The 14,687-nt window shown below is 40.7% G+C and overlaps 1 long non-coding RNA gene across 1 annotated transcript in view; it reads right to left on the bottom strand.

Moving 5' to 3' along the window:
- The window catches only part of LOC111969083 (uncharacterized), a 28,272-nt gene extending 17,296 nt beyond the window's left edge, over positions 1-10,976 (bottom strand). The window contains exons 1-2 of the long non-coding RNA XR_011480476.1: positions 10,872-10,976; positions 5,168-5,325 (exon numbers count right to left, since the gene is read on the bottom strand). This is a non-coding gene — a long non-coding RNA (uncharacterized lncRNA). The remainder of the gene's footprint in view (positions 1-5,167; positions 5,326-10,871) is intronic.
- Positions 10,977-14,687: the final 3,711 nt, after the last annotated feature.

Below are 14,687 nucleotides of genomic sequence, written 5' to 3'. Positions count from 1 at the left end.
ACACACACACACACACACACACACACACACACACACACACACACACACACACACAGGAATTGTTTCTGTGTGCTACATTGTGTTCCTCTCTTACTACTTCCATTCACCAATACCCATGTCATGCATTGAGATTTTTTCAGGTCCCTTGATCACTATATTCATTCCACTTGGCTGAGGCCATATCTACAAACCCAATGCATTTATTGATTCATGAGTGTTTCACTAGCTGGTCATTGGGCCTAACATTTACGAGACTGATTGACATGAGAGACAAAAAAATCTCAATTACGCCAACCATTGTCAATCAATCCTTATTAGATTACAATTGGGTCTCTAAATTCCGTTCCTACCACTCATTTATTTTGTCTCATTCTCATCTATGCTAGTTTCCCAAATGGCACCCTATTCCCTATATAGTGCACTACATTAGACCAGAGCGATTTGGCCCCTGGTCAAAAGTAGTGTATTATGTAGGGAATAGTGTACCATTTGTGACGCATTCTATGTATGTACTCGATCTCAGCAAGAGGATAAATACCTATTCTGTGTCCATCATTCTTAGGTGATTCATGTGCCATTCTTTTTGTAAAATGGCACATTTGTTTACAATAGACCGTTGACTTTGATTCCAGATCAATTCAACAAGATGCTAGTATTGTGAAAAAAAACTGATAATTGATAGAGGGTGCTTAACACTAGAATCGCCAATGTCATCTTATTGGTGTCATGTGAATTTTTTTATTTTATTACTGTATCTCTAAAAAATATATATATTGAAAATAATATACAGTACCAATCAAAAGTTTGAACACACTAATTGAATGGTTTTTATATATGTTTACTATTTTCTACATTTAAATTTAAACCCTGGAATGAGTAGGTGTGTCCAWACTTCTGACTGGTACTGTATATATTTTCAAAAGAATATATGGGGGATTGGAAATGATGCAGAGAATGTAACTGATAGAAATATGTGGTATGTGCAGTAACAGTCTATTGGAGCTCATTGTTGCTATCCAATTTAGTACTTGGTAGATCTCACAGGCAACCAGCATAACAATTCCACATAACAGTACAAAAGTACATATCATGGTGCACATACCTTATGTGAGAAATAGTTTTGTTCTGAAGTAGTTACTATACTATGCTTCAATGAGTATGAGTCTACAGTTCTCCAACAATGTGTCCAGCCTCTTACCCTTCTACCACAACCTGCCCTTCCATCTATTCATCCATCCATCCATCCCTATCCCCGACACTCTATCCACTGCACCACCCGTCTCCTAACTCATTTCACTCCCCCGGCTCCCCAGAATAGAAGTAATTGATGGGTAAGGTGAAACCCTCCCACCACTGTGTAGCAAATCCCTGAGTATATACTTGCAGTAACACCCCGTTTGAGGCCTGCAGCAGCATGTTGTAATGGTTAGGGAAATGAGCCAGGGTAGAGGAGGTTAGAGGTTAAAGTCCCCTGAAGGGACTTGCTGTTGCCTTATCTGGTGTACTTATCCATCTGTGAAAATGACTGGTGACAATGTGTAAATAATAGAAATATCGGCAAAGCGAAACAAACTAGAAGTGTAAAAACAGGAGTGTAAACAAGACTTAACATATGGTATGACAAGTGATGATCCAGTGTTCATAAGCAAGGGTTATTGTCATATGCCCCTGTGCTTTACTATGGCACAGACAGACACAAACTGAAACACATTTATTATTGACACGATCTGTTAATGAACTCATCTGCCAGTCCTTTCTTTCGCTAACACTCCTGTTTGCTTTGTGTGAGACAAACTGGGAGAGTGCGGACGGCTGCGATTCTCCTGAATAACAAGCTCATCTGTATGCCAATACAACAGCCGGTGAGAAATACAGACGTGTCACCGGTGATATGCCGGAGACATTTCGACTTGTCTAAGGGAACAATGAGCCTAAGCGATAGATGCGCCAGCACTCACGTTGCTTTTTGGGTAATGCATGGGAATCACTTTTTGGCCCCTTGGCAGACGAGTGAATTAGCGTTGCAGGATGAAAAAAGCTTAAGGACACATTGCTTGATTAATTTGGCCTGTGTGGCTGTTAGCTGACGAATATCTCACCAAGCCACGGCTTCAGTAATCGCTGTGCAGGGAAGACGCCACAAAAGGAAGAAGCGTGTCAGATTTAAGAACTATCTGTAGATCTTAGCATTTGGTGGGTTAGCGGGTTCTCTCAAATTGTAACATATTTGATCTGAGGCACGGTCACAAATTCAAAAGACTGCCGTAAACTACATGTTCAATTTACATAAATTCTGTAGATCAAATATTGTACTTATCGTGGCCTACACACCGAGAATGATGCACAAATACAAGTTTTGGTGTGCAACTCTTAACCCCAACGTACTACAAACGCGTACGCTGGGATTTGGGAAGCATGTACAGGTTGTGAATAATTTGGTAAATAAACTAACATGGACTAAACAAGAACCACGAGTAGTGTACAGACATGAAACACAAACAGAGGCGATAACGCCTCGGGAAAGAACCAAAGGGAGTGACATATATAGGGAAGGTAATCAGGCAGGTGATTGAGTCCAGGTGAGTCTGATGAGGCATTGATGCGCGTAACGATGGTGACAGGTGTGCGTAATAATGAGCAGCCTGCCAACCTCATGCGCCGGAGAGGGAGTATACTTGACAAAACCACAGGGACAGAATTAAAACAACGACTAAAACAACAAGCTCCTATCAGCCTTAGCCCCCCGAAGCTTCACAATAGCGATCATTAATAGTCCCAATTAACTCATTACGGAAGCAGAGACTGGAACAAATAAGGCAAACAAGCAAACCCCCACAAGGGATTTGAGTTTGAGAGTGGGCCTTATCAAACACACAGCAGAGGCAGGTAATTCGAGCCAGGCCTAGCGGCAGGTGCTCGAGGGACGAGCAGTACACTGCGCACCGTTCTCCTCCATTTTTGATCAGCTGATAGCTGTTGTGGAGAGCTGGTGCGACGGATTAAGGTTTAGCTTGGAGAGACATGCGGAGGTGGGTGGGTGTACTGTTGAAATGTACCCAGGTGCTGTTTTAAGAAAGAACAGAGTGTGTGTGTGTTGTTGGCCCCAGAATGGGGACGTTGTGAGCTACCCAACAGGAGAACAATTAGAGTCTTGTCTAATTCTTCGATTTGCATGAGCAACAGCAATCTGTTCTGTTCTGTTGTTGGAGGTCTGAGAGGCACTGTTACGCAAATAGTAGGGATGAATTTTATGTGTGGAGCGGGTGTCTGCTTTTGTGTGTGTGTATGTGTGTGTGTTGGGATCATCAAATAGATATTTGAATTGAATGTAAAGCGCTGCATGTTGAAAAATGAGAAAGTAATACAGACAACAATACATTTGCTTGCATCGATGTGACTGAGGGAGACATGCATCTTTTTCCAAAAAGATGACATAAAGTACAGTTAGATAAATGTCTGTGGTGTTCGAAGATTTGTAAAAACCTAGAGTTGAAAGGGGTTGGATTTACACGTTTCTAGGACCATGGTTTCTTGGATAGATATAGTTCTCCACAGTAAACTTTTATCTCTTCTTGTCGGTGTTAAGACTCAGAGCGATGCAGTAGAACTGTTTAAAGGGGAAACTGTGTATCAAACTGAAGGTTGCGACTACCTCCTAAACTTTTCTGTCACTGCTTGTTAGAAGATAAGTTGTCTGCACTTTGTAGTGCAATGGTTCTTAAAGTTTAGTACTCACAGACTACTCTGTTTGCAACTTCTATCTAGTAACTCAGTAAACAGATTTCTGAAAGACATAGTTAATTTAAGAGTTTGGGACATTGTCTCAATTGACTTTTGTCTAAAGTCTGTGCCTAAACAGTTGAGCTCCATGGTGACGCTTGGTCACCTGAGCATATCAATTTAGTGCGGACATCCCATCCCAAGTATTTGTCGACATTCTGTTTCTCTACTTTTACTGACACACAATAGCTGCTGTAACAGTGATTTGCCTGTTCTAATAACCCAAAGTGGAAAACTATAACTCAACGTGTTACTCTTTTGAAGTCCACATCTCATACTACATTTCTTTATTAATGTACACTTCCTCAAAACCTCAAAGCAAGGGTCCCTACTTTTCTGCATCCAGCTTTGAGGAAATTGAATCAGCAGGATTAACCTAATTTAAAGACCTCTCGAGGTTCAAATAGAGCGATACTATCCCCTGTAGCACGCCATCCGTGCATTTAATTCCAGAACATACAGTAACTGGGTTAGCATCCAGAACGGCAGCCGTTAAAATCTCCAATTTAAAACATTTGCAGGGCTTTTCAAACACCCATAGCTGTGTCATCAAAACTTTAGCTATGAAAGCAACAACTGTTTCCAAAGTTCACTGTATTCCCCAGAAGCAAATACAGTGGTAGCTAATTTAACTAAGTGTTTCATTCCAAAGACAAATAATATGAAATAATAAAATATAACATTCATATTATGTAAATAATACATTTAAGCTATTTATTCAGTTGTTTTATTTAGTAATGTTCAACACATCACTGAGAGCATCGTGCTTGGAACACAAAAGTAAATTGAACAAAAAGGAAGCGTAAAGATGTGAGCAAGGAACCTTAGACACTCGATTCAAGGCTACAGAATAATTAAATGTATACTTCACATGCCTTCAATGACAGGCATTTTGGTAAGCTTTTAAKTAACATGTATTTATTGCTTTGATTCTGTTATTGTTTCATTTTTTTTGTTTATAAATATGTGTCTAACTTTTTAAATCTGCACTGTTGGGAATGGGCTCATAAGTAACATTTCACTGTAGAGTCTGCACCTGTTGTATTCAGCACATGTGACCAATAACATTTTGTTTGATTTAAATGAAGTAGGGGGAACAGCAGATGAGAATCTTTAGAGAGAATCAGCTATGTTATCTACATAGATGTGGATGTACAGCACACACTTGAGGTAGACATTGCCCACATAACCACATATCCAGGACCAGATTAGACAACTCCAAATCCTAACCTTCTCTATAAGGAACTATTAGTAGAACCCAAATATTTGATCTTGGATCAGTCTTTAGCCTCAACTTCTACCCACTCCACAGCACAATCAGTACAATCAGACAAACAACACAATCAGACAAACAACTCAGCAATTGCTAGCTTAGACGTTCACTTACCCACTGTGCAGTTGGTGGTGAAGCCCGGTTCGATGGTAGTGGTGAAGTCCGGGTCGATGGTGGCGGTGGCGTCTTGCTTGATCGGCCGGTCGTAACTGGCCTGGATCCGGAAGGGCGTGGTTCCGCGGGATCCCAGGGTGAGGTGGACCACCGCCCAGCTGCCGAGGAGAGAGATGAGCATCAAGATCAGGGCCACTAGTAGACACCCCGGGCGACAGGACCCCCCGTGCCTACTGTTGGGGTAGGGGGTCAGAGCAGGGGACCCCTCTTCCTCCAGCTGAGTTTCCCCCTCCATAGTGGTCTCAGGAGAGGGGGGAGAGGGGGTAGACTGGGTTACCGAAGAGCCTGTGGGGTTCGAGTCTCCGTCCTCCTCCCCTTGCAATTTTGGAGGGTCCCCCTCTTCCTTAGCCTGGTGGTACATGCCCCTTTTCAGTTCCCACCCCTGGGTATTTGCCGCCGGGTTATGGGTGGACAAGCTTTTGGTGGAGACTCTTTCTAAAGCTGACAGGTGGCGTGCGTAGATGACACCCTGCACCACAGTGCGAGAGGTGGCTGAAATGGAGTGTGCAGGTGTGTGTGTGTGTGTCAGAGTGAGAATGGATGTGTGCACACTTCACACACCAATGCTAGCTCCTGTGTGCAAGTTAGGGGCAAAGGAGATCCTGAAGCGAATGCTCTCCCCAGCCAGTCACCGCCTGCCTTTGTGTAGTTCAACGTGGTCTATAATTTTATTAAGCAAATTGCGGCTTATTTTACTTTGGCTCCGGGCTACTGACCAATGATTCATCCCTCCCTCCCTCTTTCTCTCTCTCTCTCTCCTTCCTCCCCTCTCTCTGTCCAATCATCCACCATAACCATGTGCGTTTCCTGTCATATTTACCTATGACACATGTGGCCTCTCCCCTCTCTATTGGATCAACATGAGGAAGTACAGTAGCTGTGGATGTGGCTACTTAGTAAACACTCAATTGCAAACGTGCACATGCACGCACAACACACACACACAGACACACACACTTACTGTAGGTACTTAAATTKATGTATATGGTTAACTCGTGTTTCCCATACATTGTACATAATTTAACATTTTTGTGACATCACTGTTGTTTAATGTTTAAAATACAGGATAATCATTAGTTAATCAATTGAAATCTTAATGTTTTAATAACGTAACAAAAAAATCAGTCTTAACATTACATGTCTTTTGACAGAATGATTGTCAATTCTTAATTTAATTTTGTGTACAGTACCAGTCAAAGGTTGACACACCTATTATTTCCAGGTTTTTCTTTATTTTTACTATTTTCTACATTGTAGAATAAGAGTGAAGATATCAAMACTATGAAATAACACATATGGAATCTTTTAGAAACCAAAAAAGTGTTATTTTATATTTGAGATTCATAAAAGTAGGCACCCTTTGCCTTGATGACAGCTTTGCACACTCTTGGCATTCTCTCAACCAGCTTCATGAGTTACGTCTGCTGCAGAGGATACGTTCTTTAGAGTTACCAGCCTCAGAAATTGCTAGCCCATATAAAAGTAAGAGACACATCTCAACCTCAACTGTTCAGAGGAGACTGTGTGAATCAGGCCTTCATGTTTGAATTGCTGCAAAGAAACCACTACTAAAGTACACCAATAAGAAGAGACTTGCTTGGGTAAAGAAACATGAGCAATGGACAATAGACAGGTGGACATTTGTCCTTTGATCTGAGTCCAAATTTCACATTTTTGGTTCCAACCGCCGTGTCTTTGTGAGACGCAGAATAGGTGAATGGATGATCTCTGCATGTGTGGATCCCACCATGAAGCATGGAGGAGGAGGTATGATGGTGTGGTGGTGCTTTGATGGTAACATTGTTGGTGATTTATTTAGAATTCAAGGCACACTTAACCAGCATGGCTACCACAGCATTCCGCAGTGAAACGCCATCCCATCTGGTTTGCGCTTAGTGGGACTATAATTCGTTTTTCAACATGACAATTACCCAACACACCTCCAGGCTGTGTAAGGGCTATTTGACCAAGAAGGAGAGTGATTATAATTGTTTTTTAGTTTTTTTTGGAGTGCTGCATCAATGACCTGGCCTCCACAATAACCCGACCGCAACCCAATTGGGATAAGTTGGACTGCAGAGTAAAGAAAAAGCAGCCAACAAGTGCTCAGCATATGTGGGAGCTCCTTTTAACCTTTCACGAGCCTCTACCCCGGATCCGGGAGCACCCCCCACACCCCCCACACACTAATTAGCATACCTAGCATAGCTTCAAAAGTAGATAGTAGCATCTAAATATCATTAAATCACAAGTCCAAGACACCAGATGAAAGATACAGATCTTGTGAATAAAGCCACCATTTCAGATTTTTAAAATGTTTTACAGGGAAGACAAAATATGTAAATCTATTAGCTAAACACGTTAGCAAAATACACCACTATTCTAACTCCATCAGTTTCTTACTCCTTCAGTGCTATCACCAATTCGGCTCAACTAAGATATTGATATCCACTAACCAAGAAAAAACCTCTTCAGATGACAGTCTGATAACATATTCATGGTATAGGATAGTTTTTGTTAGAAAAAAGTGCATATTTCAGGTAGAAATCACAGTTTACAATTGCACCCACCATCACAAATCGACTAGAATTACTAGATAGAGCAACGTGTATGACCAATTTACTCATCATAAAACATTTCATAAAAATAGACAAAGCATAGCAATGGAAAAGACCCAGTTCTTGTGATTTCAGACCATATTTCAGATTTTCTAAGCGTTTTTCAGCGAAACACATAAATCGATAAGTTAGCATACCACATGTGCAAACGTTACCAGAGCATCGATTCCAGCCAAAGAGCGCTATAACGTAATCACCGCCAAAATATATTAATTTTTTCACTAACCTCTTCAATTCTCCGATGACACTCCTTAACATCATTTTACAATATACATATACAGTTTGTTCGAAAAGGTGCATATTTAGCCATACAAAACCGTGGTACACAATAAAAATACTAGGAAATCAAGCCTCAATATGTCTGACGTCATCTATCAGAGTGATCTAGTTTAATTGAAAGCTAATCATATACTTGACTAAAAAATACAGGGTGACAGCAATCGAAAGACAAATTAGTTCTTAATGCAACCGCTGATTTACATTTTTAAAATTATCCTTACTTTTCAATACAGGGTTGGCCAAGTGAAGCTATACCAAAACAAATGGCGAAATAGCTTTAAAAAATTTCGACAGAAACACGATTTATCATTTTAAATATTGCTTACTTTGAGCTGTTCTTCCATCAGATTCTTGGGCAATGTATCCTTCTATGTTATAAACGTCTTTTGGTCGATAGATGTCCTCTGTCCTTCGAAATGTCCACCACCAACGACCGACACCCTAAAACGTGTCCAAACTTTCAGAGTGCACGACAAAAAAATTCCTCAGAATCGCACTAAACGGATATAAATTGCTATAAAACGGTTCAAATTCACTACATTATGATGTTTTTAACAACTATAACGACGAAAACATGACCGGAGAAATATTGCTGGTTAGAAAACGATTTGGAACGAGGCAGTCCGATGGCCTTCACGCTTGAGGCGCACGTTGAGAAAGGGGGTCTCTGTACATTTTGGTCATTTATAATGGCTGTGAACGTCCCACGATTTCATTGAAAACGTGATGACGTACAGACACCCAGAGGAAGACGTAGGCAGTGTCGGTTTCTTCATAGCATTCACTGTGGCCTTATAAACAGACCCCAGATCAGAGGTAAACATTTCTGAAATCTGAACCCTGTCATGAAAAGTGCTGTAGAAATTGTTCTGTACCACTCAGAGACAAAATTCCAACTTCTATAGAACTAGAAGTGTTTCTTATCCAATAATAACAATAATATGCATATTGTACGATCAAGAATTTAGGCCGAGGGGCAGTTTAATTTGGAGACACAAATATGCTAATGCGGAACAGCACCCCCTATAGTTGCAAGAAGTTAAGACTATTGGAAAAACATTCCAGGTGAAGCTGATTGAGAGAATGCCAAGAGTGTGCAAAGCTGTCATCAAGGCAAAGGGTGGCTACTTTGAAGAGTCTGGAATGTAAAATATATTTTGATTTGTTTAACACTTTTTTGGTTACTACATGATTCCATGTGTGGTATTGCATAGTGTTATTCTACAATGTAGAAAATAGTAAAAATAAAGAAAACCTTGAATGAGTAGCTGTGTCCAAAATGTTTACTGGTACTCTGTGTGAACTGCTTCGACTGGGAAGCATGCAACAGGCTTTACCAGGCAAAAGCGTGTCTGTGACGGCAAATACAGCACAGCTGTATGGGCTGCTTGTCCAATCAGCATCCAGGATCCAAACAACCCGTTTTATAAATCTCATTTAGACTCTCAGAGGCTGCGTCCCAATGGCACCCTATTCCTACATAGCACACTTCATGTTACCAGAGCCCTATGGGCCCTGGTAGAAAGTAGTGCACTATATAGGGAATAGGGTGCAATTTGGAACGTATGTCTCAGAAGGGACTGTAATGATAACGACCTGTCACTGAGCTTTAAACAAATGGACCTTTGCGGCTCTGTGTAGTCCTGCGTTTCTCAAAGCCCATGCATAGACCACAATTTACCCTCATTGTACGGAAACAAAAACAGACGGAAGACTCAGTTAGCTAGACTACTGCCCGTTTCCAATTAATCTAATACATTTCATCATGCTATTCATAATTTTGTTATTTTTAGAGGGGGTTTATTTTGGATAATGCGCTCTCGCTCTGTTTGTGTATATTTGGTGGGTTGGGGTTGTTAAGGTCGTAATCGGATTGGCCATGTTTGTTTGTCATTAGCTTTTTATCCATACACATTAGTTTACGGTGTCATTGACTGTAATGTGCTAGCAAGATGAACTCTTGCCCACCATCCTTTGTCTATGGTAATAACAGTATAGTATTTGACTGGTACAGTAGGTAATAGTAGATAAGGTAAATATTCAGGTCAATGTGAATGCAGCACATCATTGAACATTTATATGGAAATATTTGGATGTCTGGAAGCTTTAAATAGATGTGGCGTGCTGTTGGCCACTGTCTTGAAACTGTACACACATACACTGCTGTCTCAGCTGACAGCACTGCAGCACTGGCATCACAGTGAAGTCCCCACAGACTTTTCCTACCTTGAAGAGACATGTTTCATTCAGAGGCCATCATGAAGTCAACAGGACATAATGATAGACCTGTCACTCCAGGCAGTCTTGTTTTGCACTGTTTGTGTGTGTGTGCTTTTGTGTGTGTGTGTGTGTGAGAGAGAGAGAGAGMTAGAGAGAAAGAGTGCAAGAGAGAGAGAGAGAGAGTGTTTGTGTGTTTTGCAACACTGCAGGACTATCAGGGTCACAGTTTAAGGACTCTTCCCCCTGTGTGAAATGTATTTGTTCTTCTCAGGACTTGATTGCCTTGTCACAGCATGATTTACATGCAAACTGCTCTGACTTGCAAAACAATCATTCTCCATTCCCATTTTATCAGTAGATTATGAAAATAATGTACAGTCCTAGTACAACAATCCAAACAACATAAATTGACAGGGAAATAAATCGGAACCAAATATTTCCGTGTCAGGCAAAATAACATTTCCCTCAAGTAATCCTTCTATAATTTTCCTGCATTTATTTTAAAAACAATGTGATACTGAGGTTACCTTGTATCATATAGTTGTGTCGTTTAGTTCGACTGCACGACTAGGCTCCAAAGAAACAGCCACGAACTGTCCTGTATCACTGCCCGTACGAACCGCCACTACCCACTGCTGTCAGACTGTACRATAACTCAAATGTTTTTCCCACCCCAAAACATGTTTAACAATCACTATTTAACATTTCAGTTTCCAATGTGAAAAATGTCCTGCAATGTTTTAAGTGTCCTGTATTCTATTTTATGAAATGTATTATTATATTTTAAGTTTGTTTTTTCTTTTGCTATTCTCTACACAATTTCATTATGATGTATATTCTGCCGTTTTATCTGAGCAAGAATCAATAAACTCAAACTACTTCAACATGTAATCATAAAGTATTGCCAATGGCAGCACTGAATGCAACACTGAATGTTGCATCAATCAATCAAATGTGAATTGTACTGTAAACTGTACAGCAGTTTACATTATAGCAATTATTATAATGCAAACTTTATAGTCTGGCAGAATCAAGCTAAATCCACACTAAAGTCCATGACAGCAACAATATAATTGGTTAAAGCACAACCATTCTAGGTTCATGTCCCAGTAACTCAAAGGGGTTAACTACCCAGTAGAGTCCCAGTATGTATCTATAGCAACAGGGGAGGATTTATAGCCTAGTATGGAGACATGGCTTAATATTATAATGGAATTTTCCCTCAGACACACATACAGCCAACCAGACTTTGATCATGCAGGGACTGTGGATGGTTAACATCACATTGGATTTATATATCCCTGAGATGAAATCGATTGAAATCGAGGTGGCTGGAAGAGGTCTGGAGGTAGAGGAGGTGGTTTGGAAATTGCAGGATCAGGGTATCTATTAAAGCCACATTGATTTTGACTGTCCAATAGCATACTGCACAACAAGTGGGGCCTGGCGCGCAGAGAAAACCGTTGATAAGATCGACCGCTTTGACAAGCCAGACTGTGTGAATGCTACTTCCTCAAAATTATATGGGACACATTTTAATGTTATCTGTCGAGGGGGCTGGGAACCTGCCCCTCCTTCAACCGGGGCATGCGATTGGGTGAGAAAAGGTGAGGGGCATGCGGTGGTTGGGTTTGCTCTGTATAGTCAAAGGAAAACCAATAGAAAATGCTAAATCTGACATGCTCAACTCAAAGTTCTGCAAATAACTAAATCTTCCATTCAAAGTTTCATTCAGATGAAAGGTGAGTACAACTGTTTTGACTGTTTGTTGTTGTCGTGACATCGAGCAGCATCTAAAATCGCATCTCTCATTGAACTATGGACCTTTATTTCCCAGAATTCATGAAAATAACATAGTTTACTGACCACTATGAAGCTTCACTCAAGGTTAAGCGTTAGCAAAGTTGTTCACAGCTGAGTCACAAAAGCGATTTGTACCGCCTTTCTATGCTAAGCAAATTAGCTAGTGTGAGAAAGCAACAGTCAAAGCGAACCCTCAGCTATTTCATTGTATACAATTTTCACAGAGGATGAAATGGAAGCGAAACAAACAAACCGGGAAGGAAAAAAGGAGCGACTCACACTACTAGTGAGTCGGCGAGGGATTTGTGTTGGGGTGGCAATTTCACATGCCCTAGAAACACCAACAGAAGCACAGCAAGCGTTGAGACAGGCAGGAACACACAGTCAATGCCCCTCTCTCCAACTGATTCAGGCCGTGTGAGACAGCAAGCCTGGCTCAAAATGAAAGAGAGAAAGATCGAGGAGAGAGAGAGAGGAATATGAAGAGAGATAGTAAGAGACACAGAGAGAAGGATGGAGAGAGATTTGTAGGCTCTGACAGCCCTAGGAAGATGAGGAGAGGCTAAACTTCCATTGAGCTCCAAGTAGACCCCCATGTCACAATTGACAAAAACCTTTCAAGACCAAGCCATTTTGTCTCTTTGGGTTCCATCTCATGGTCAGGGAACCACCTGGCTTCAATATGATACCCTTTTCACAATACTGAGCAGTCAAATTCAGCAGTATTGTGCTGGCCTGGTTACACATCCACCAGAAAGGTATTGTACAGGCATTGTCCTTTCCAGCAAAGTTCCAGCAACTATGGTGGGTGTAGAGAGGAAGCAAGAAAATGTATTAAAAAATATATACTGTATATCTGAGCCAGAACAGAATGGTTCAGGTCGGCACGCTATTGTGAAAAGGGAATGAGTCAATAGCTAGTTCTTCCTAGACCTCCCGATACAGAGACACAGTCCATCCCTAATCTTAGACCTAAAAGACACAGGAAAAAATAGAAACAGCACTGACTGTCAATATGCCAGGCTAAGTGGTCAAATTGAGCGACATTGACATAAATTAATAGTGTTTAAGGAATCAAAAGGTGGACTAAATAAGAAGACAAGTGTGGGAACGATATGAATGACAAAAACACAACTGACAGTAACTGTCATCCCACGTGGATGGTGTGTGTGCGTCACCCACAAGAAGACAGGTGAAGTCACAGTAGCTGGTGGTGTGTGTGTGTGGTTACTTAAGTGAATAAATAAATCGGGTCCTTGTGAGTTGGCGCTCTCCAGGCCAGCTGCTGAATGTTAAGGAAGTGGGAACTGACAGGATGCTAGCGGTGGCTGTCATCGTGCTTCTGTCGCCTGTATCTTGTATCTGCGGGGCTAATCTGGGAAGCGTTATAGTGGCAGGGCTAATCACATTAGACCTGTAATTGGTTTGCAATGCGACATGCATCTGGGCCCATATGCTAAATGCTACCTATATAGCGCTCTGGGAAGTTGGAAAGGGCTCAGAGGGTAGAGAGGATTGGCTGTTTTTCAAACTAGTTTCAGCTGGTATTTGCAAAGGAAATGGTACTTTCCTACAAGTAATTCAACCAAATTGATAACTACCGGTTCTGTGTTGGTGACACTTCATTTCAGGCATGTTTCAACTGGTTTTTAATTGGTATTTACTAGGAAAATGTGTGGTAAGAAGGATTATGTTCTGGTGCTTACCCTAAACTGAAGTAAGTCAACCAAATTGGTAACTACTGTACCTGCTACTAACTGGTAGGAAATGCATGTTTCAATGAATCCCAATGACACTGACATGTAATGTAACGTGTTATCATGTAAAGTTAATAGCACGTACATAGAAGACTATAAAATAAAGTTGAACCCTCAATGGGTTTTATAGCAATCCCAGCAAACCGGAAACATTCCCAGAGTATTTGTTAAGATTCCCATTAAGTTCTAGATAAAACTCTATCTAACATTAGGATGATAACATCCACAAAACATTTAAAGAATGTTTTTGCAAAGAAAAAATATATGCCTAAATGTTTTAAATGAAATATCCTTGGAATCAAATCAAACTGCACTGTATTTGTCACATGCGCCGAATATATCAGGTAAATAACAATTTGGTCTTAACTGACTTGCCAAGTTAAATAAATGTTAAATTATAAAAATAAATAAAATACAACAGGTGTATACTTTACTGTGAAACGTTTAAATACATTTAAACTCGGTTTTTCACAATTCCTGACATTTAATACCAGTAAAAATTCCCTGGCTTAGGTCAGTTAGGGTCACCACTTTATTTTAAGAATGTGAAATGTCAGAATAATAGTAGAGAGAATGATTTATTTCGGCTTTTATTTCTTTCATCACATTCCCAGTGGGTCAGAAGTTTACATACACTCAATTAGTATTTGGTAGCATTGCATTAAATTGTTTAAATTGGGTCAAACGTTTTGGGTAGCCTTCCACAATAAGTGGACGCTCCTGACAGAGCTGGTGTAACTGATTCAGGTTTGTAGGCCTCCTTGCTCGCACACGCTTTTTCAG

This window comes from Salvelinus sp. IW2-2015, linkage group LG10 (assembly GCF_002910315.2).
Source record: "Salvelinus sp. IW2-2015 linkage group LG10, ASM291031v2, whole genome shotgun sequence".
Taxonomy (NCBI): Eukaryota; Metazoa; Chordata; class Actinopteri; order Salmoniformes; family Salmonidae; genus Salvelinus; species Salvelinus sp. IW2-2015.
Note: the sequence above shows the minus strand (reverse complement) of the source record. Positions and strands in the feature narration are given on the sequence as shown.